We start from the raw sequence: 6,000 nt of genomic DNA on the forward strand, positions 1-6,000 counted from the left end.
CATGGCTGTGTATGTCAAGCGCGGGTGTCTTTGCTCGACTTTCTTTCTTTCTTTCTTTCTCTCAACTTGTCAACTGTGTAATGTGATAATATGAAAGTGTGGTTTGTGCACTGTGAGCTGAACTGTCTGCACAGTGATTGACAGTTGAGCAGTGGCACAGTCAGTGCTGTTTACTGAAGCAGCAGCGTCCTCTGTTGTTTGCACAGAAAAGTGAAAAAGCTTACAGCACCTGGTATTCCCAGGCGGTCTCCCACCCAAGTACTAACCAGGCCCGACCTTGCTTAGCTTCCGAGATCGGACGAGATCGGGCGTGCTCAGGGTGGTATGGCCGTAAGCCGCAGAGCAAGTGACAACTACCCCCTTTATACATGATGATCCACACCATCACAGACATGGCTGTGTATGTCAAGCGCGGGTGTCTTTGCTCGACTTTCTTTCTTTCTTTCTTTCTCTCAACTTGTCAACTGTGTAATGTGATAATATGAAAGTGTGGTTTGTGCACTGTGAGCTGAACTGTCTGCACAGTGATTGACAGTTGAGCAGTGGCACAGTCAGTGCTGTTTACTGAAGCAGCAGCGTCCTCTGTTGTTTGCACAGAAAAGTGAAAAAGCTTACAGCACCTGGTATTCCCAGGCGGTCTCCCATCCAAGTACTAACCAGGCCCGACCCTGCTTAGCTTCCGAGATCAGGCGTGCTTTTTTTTTTTTTTTTTCTTTTATTATGAAAATATACAAAGCTTTTCAGAACACAATATTTACATATACATACACATTAACAACAAAACAAAGCACAAAGGATAAAAATCATAAATTAATATGAAATCTACCTCCATCATCAATAGAAATAAGGCTACTGCCTTGCACAAAAAACTCCTCAAACAAACTCCTACTCAAAAAGTTCCATCGCAAAGCAACATCTTTCCTTAATACCGATACAAACAAAGCTAACACTTCTATCCTCTTCCCTTCAAAATGTGCTAAATTTCTCCTTAGCCATACTGCATATCTAGCATGACTTAATACAAAATTAAACAAATTAACATTCACAGTTTTTGATGTTTTACTTGAACCAAAAAAGAAAACTTTCTTCCAATCATTCGCTATCAGATCTAATTTCCAATTGTTTTTGATCAGGGTTATTAGTTTCAATTGAAAGTTCTTTAATTCCTTGCATTCAAAAAACAAATGCATCAGTGTTTCAGGATCTGATTTACAAACATCACAAAACCGATCTACATTTTTATTAATTTGGTGAATGACCACATTCGTGTATATTCTGTTATGTCTGAGTTTGAAGTCCAAATTTTCACAGTCTATGCTATTGTACTTGACATGTAAATTTTTCCAAATTTCTTTCACATTCAGATCCTGAAATACCTTCAACCAAACATTTTCTGATGCTGGGGTCTTGATTTCTTTCATCAGCATCAACGTGTACAACATCTTTACTTTTATTTTATTAAAGAGCATTTTCCCATCAATCTGATCAATGTACAGATCTGGTAGCTCACTCTTTCCTACCTGAACTGTTTCCCTCTCTATTGTTTTAATCCATATATCCGGTAAGCTTCCTTTTATGCACTTAATCACATTATCCACCTTAGTTCTACCTACCTCCTCGTCTATCTCCACAACACTGTCAAAAATGGCTCTATTTGGCAAGAAGCCAGGCACATACTCATAAGCAAAATCTCTCACTTGTTTTAATCCTGCTTGTATGAAAACTTTGTCATACAAAACATTCCCACTGTTTTTTATTTGTGGATTCATAAATACTGGCTGATCTAATATTTGATTTATTGTTTTGCAGTCATATTTCAGGTGCTCAATGAAATCTGCCCAAGCTAGAAATACCTCTTGATAAAACACAGGAAGATTTTCCAACATATTCTTTCTGAATCTCATAAAGATCCCACTGTCCCCACATCCTCCACTTTTACACAGAAAATCCTTAAAGAACCCTTTCCAACCATACTCCTCCTTACCATATAGATATTTTTTAACCACCTTTATTCTCAATGCTTTTCGTTTAACATCTAAGTCCATCAGTTTTAGCCCTCCCTCTCCATACCCTGCTATTAATGTCTTCATAGATATTTTAACTCCTTTTCCTCTCCACAGAAACTTACTTATTACAGCTCTCACCTCATTCAAAACCCACTCAGGGAGATCTAGAGCTCCCATCACATAATTAAATTTTGATAGAAGCAATGAGTTAATGACTACAACCTTACCTTTTAATCGCAGCCCTCTCATAGACCACAAATTTAATAATTGTTTAACTTTATTCAATATACCAGTCCATGTGGCATCTCTCGCTTCCTTACTCTGTACTCCTATGTTCACACCCAATATTTTAATGAAGTCTCTCGTTATCTTTAAAGGAATTTCACACTCTTCTGGATTTGTATGCCCTACACACATAATTTCTGATTTTTCTATGTTTACTTTTGCTCCTGATGCTCTCCCATATGTTTCAACATGTTTCATTATTCCTTTTACACTTTCTATGGTTCTGACAGTAAAGGTTGTATCGTCAGCAAATTGATGAATTAGACTATTTGTGCTATATGGTATTTGAATGCTTTGTAAAGAAATGTCTTTTTTACATAGTGTTGCCAATGGTTCTGCTGCTAAAGAATAGAGCAAGGCTGAAAGAGGACAGCCTTGTCTGACTGACCGTTGTACTGGGAAAACATCAGTGAGCATACCATTTATTTTCACACAACTTTTAGCATTTGCATATAGCAACATTATCCAATTAACAAACCTATCCCCAAAACCAAATTTGCCCAAAACCTGTTCTAAATACCCATGTTCAACCCTATCAAAAGCTTTATTTAAGTCTAAATTCAGGACTAGACCACCCTCACCATCATTATTCATACTATTGACTACATCTCTAATTGTACATATGACATCAGTGATGTCCCTACCTGGTATACTATAAGCTTGTGTTGGTGCTATTATTTCTCCTACCACGTCCCTCAATCTATTGGCTAAAGCTTTTGTTAAAATCTTGTAGTCCGAGTTCAACAGACTTAAAGGCCTGTAATTTTCTAATTTAAACGGACTCCCTCTTTTTTTAAACAAGATAGTAATAACCCCTGTTGCCATTGACTCTGGAACCGTTTTCCTTTCCTCCATACACTTATACACTTTCAACAGTATTGGCACCAATATATCAGAAAAAACCTTATAAAATTCATGTGTCAGGCCATCTGAACCTGGACTCTTGCTGGATTTCATTTGCTCTATAGCTATTTTAATTTCATCAATTGTCAAATCATCGTCACACATTTGTTTACTTTCATCTGATATTCTGGCATCAACAGTATCTAATATCTCATCCACACATTCCTGCACTATACCTTCCTTTTGAAACAGTTTTGCATAAAAAGCTTCCACTACCTCCAAAATGCCTACAAAATCTGTCACTCTCTCTCCATTCTCACTTTCTAGCTCCGTTATATAAGACTTTACCTGTTTACTTTTCTCCAAGTTGAGAAAGAAGTTTGTACACTTTTCTCCCTCAACTGCATACTGAGCCCTACTTCTGATAACTGCTCCCTCATATTTTTCTCTCTCATAATATTCTATCTCACCTTCTAATTTCATAAAGTATGTCCTATCCCGATTCGGATCCTCCTCCAGTCTTTCCAGCTCTTTTATTAATTTTTCTTTCACTTCATTTTCCTCTTTCTTTTTCACAAAGTTCCTCTTTTTTGCAAATCTAATACTTGTTCTTTTTATTTTATTCTTCATCTGTTCCCACCATAAACAAACATCGTCTTCAAATAAAGTATTTTCTTGCTCATTTTTTATAAGTCTTGAAATAATTTTTCTATATTCCTCCTCTTTTAACAAACAAGAGTTTAAACACCAAACCCCCCCTCCCCTCCCTTCACATCTCACCCCAAAACCAAAAGTTAAAGCAGCATGATCACTTAAACCCAAAAACTTATATTTTACATTCAAGACCCAACTCAAAATATTTCTTTTAATCAAAACTAAATCTATTCTGCTTTGTTTCACTTTTCCCAAAACCATTTGCTTTCTTGAGTATTCTCTCCTGTTTGGATACATATCCCTCCATACATCAACTAAATCTTCCTTATTCATAACATCAAATAAAACACTCCTTGAAGTATCGTTTCTGAAATTAACACTGCTGGACCCATCCAGCCTTGTACACCATAAATTAAAATCACCAACCAAAATACATCTCTCAGTACAAAAAGTCCTCAAATTATCAAACATTTCTCTTCTTTCCTTTTCAATATTTGGTGCATAGACATTAATTAATCTAAACCTAATGTTACAAAAATTAAATTCAATGACAAGCAACCTCCCTTTGTCATCTTTGTGGACTACCTGTATGTCAGTCAATGTCTCCTCTTTTACCAAGATAGCAACACCACATGCTCTGTGACTCATATTATTTGCAATAATTTTGCCTCTCCACAGTGAGCTGATATCTTTAAAAACTTCGTCAGTCCAGTGAGTCTCTTGCAGGCACAGTACTTCTGCTTTTATGGCATTAAATACCAACTCCGCTTTCGTTTTTCCTCTTAGACCGTTACAGTTAAACGAAGCAATATGCAACATAAGGCATAAAACAAAAAAGAATAGCAGAGCAGCAGCCATACCTCTACTTTTTAACCTTCATCTTCTCCTTTTCCTTCGCCCTCTTCTTTCTCTTCAGCTGTCTGATGGTCTCTGCGCTGACGTCCATCCCCTCCTCGCCCTCAGACCCGTCCGACACAGCTTTCCCGTCTTTTTCATTTGCTGCCCGCGTTCCAAAGCCAGCATAATTGTCTGGATTTTGTGGTGCTGGATTATCAGAGTCTCTCCCTCCTTCGTCTCCTCTCGCTTCCCCACAGTCACGGTTTCCCTCCTCGTGGGTCTCTCCGGTCATTCCCGGCTCCTCCCTCTCGACGCCGCCTCTCCGTCCATCCTCCTCTCTCCCCGTATCGGCGCCGTCCTCCGCCTCTCTCTCCTCCTCGTCAGAGACGTCGGAGTATGACGGCTCTTCGGCGTCCTCCCCCGGCTCTCCACACACACACAGGGAGATCTTTTCTTTGCACAGAGCACATTTCCCCTCCGCATCACACTCTCGTGCGTAATGCCCCTGTTTCCCACATTTAAAACAAATAAAAGTGGGACAGTCTCTGACAATGTGGCCAGGCTGTATACACAAGCGGCAAACTTTAACTTGCCTGTCATGGATGACGCGGAAGTGCTCCGCTCCGCTTACCGTCTCAAACTTAGTGGAATATGGCAATGATTTCACAGCGTCTGTGAAACGGACCTTTAAAAACCTCGTCCCATCAGCGATGTCCGTCCCTGGCCACATCCTCCTCTTAATGGACGAGACCGCAGTGACTCCCCAGTCCTGTAGTTTTGCCAATATTTCCTCATCCTCTATGTAAGTGGGCAGATTAATGAATGAGACGACCATTTCATTGTTACCCAGTTCTTTCGCCATCAGTCTGTTGTTCCCAATTCTCAGTCCGTCCATCAGCTTTTTCTTCCCGCTTTCCTCTTTCATCGTCAGCTCGTATGACTTTGGCGTCTTAAAACGGCAGCCAAGCACTTCTCCACACTCCGCCCTCACTTTTCTCAGCATGTCCATCATCGTTGTTCTCTCCTCTCCTTCTATTTCCAACATGATTGTCAGTCTCTTTTCGTACATTTTCTTCTGTTTTTCCGCACTCGCGGGCATTCTCTTCTCCGTCGTCTTTTCCGTTCCTTTGTCTGTCACCGTTGGATCCATTTGAATGATTTTTTAAACACAAAGAGTCCCCCAGACAGCAAAAGCTGTCGGGGGATGTAACCCACAAATTAAATACTAAACTAAAAAATTACAAACCAGCAAAAACCAAGGCTGAAAACGATCCAAAAAAACACGGACTGATTGACTGTCGTGAACGTACGGCGTGCTCCTCCTCTGTGCGTGCTCAGGGTGGTATGGCCGTAAGCCGCAGAGCAAGTGACAACT

At 39.8% G+C, this 6,000-nt stretch overlaps 1 non-coding gene across 1 annotated transcript; it reads right to left on the reverse strand.

The window, feature by feature from the left end:
- Positions 1 to 217: 217 nt before the first annotated feature.
- LOC139610175 (5S ribosomal RNA) lies at positions 218 to 336 on the reverse strand. The gene has a single exon (XR_011685622.1). It is a non-coding gene; the product is annotated as a 5S ribosomal RNA (ribosomal RNA).
- Positions 337 to 6,000: the final 5,664 nt, after the last annotated feature.

Source organism: Trachinotus anak, unplaced genomic scaffold (genome assembly GCF_046630095.1).
Source record: "Trachinotus anak isolate AG129_WGS33_773 ecotype Australia unplaced genomic scaffold, CSIRO_AGI_Tana_v1 ptg000026l, whole genome shotgun sequence".
Lineage (NCBI taxonomy): Eukaryota > Metazoa > Chordata > Actinopteri > Carangiformes > Carangidae > Trachinotus > Trachinotus anak.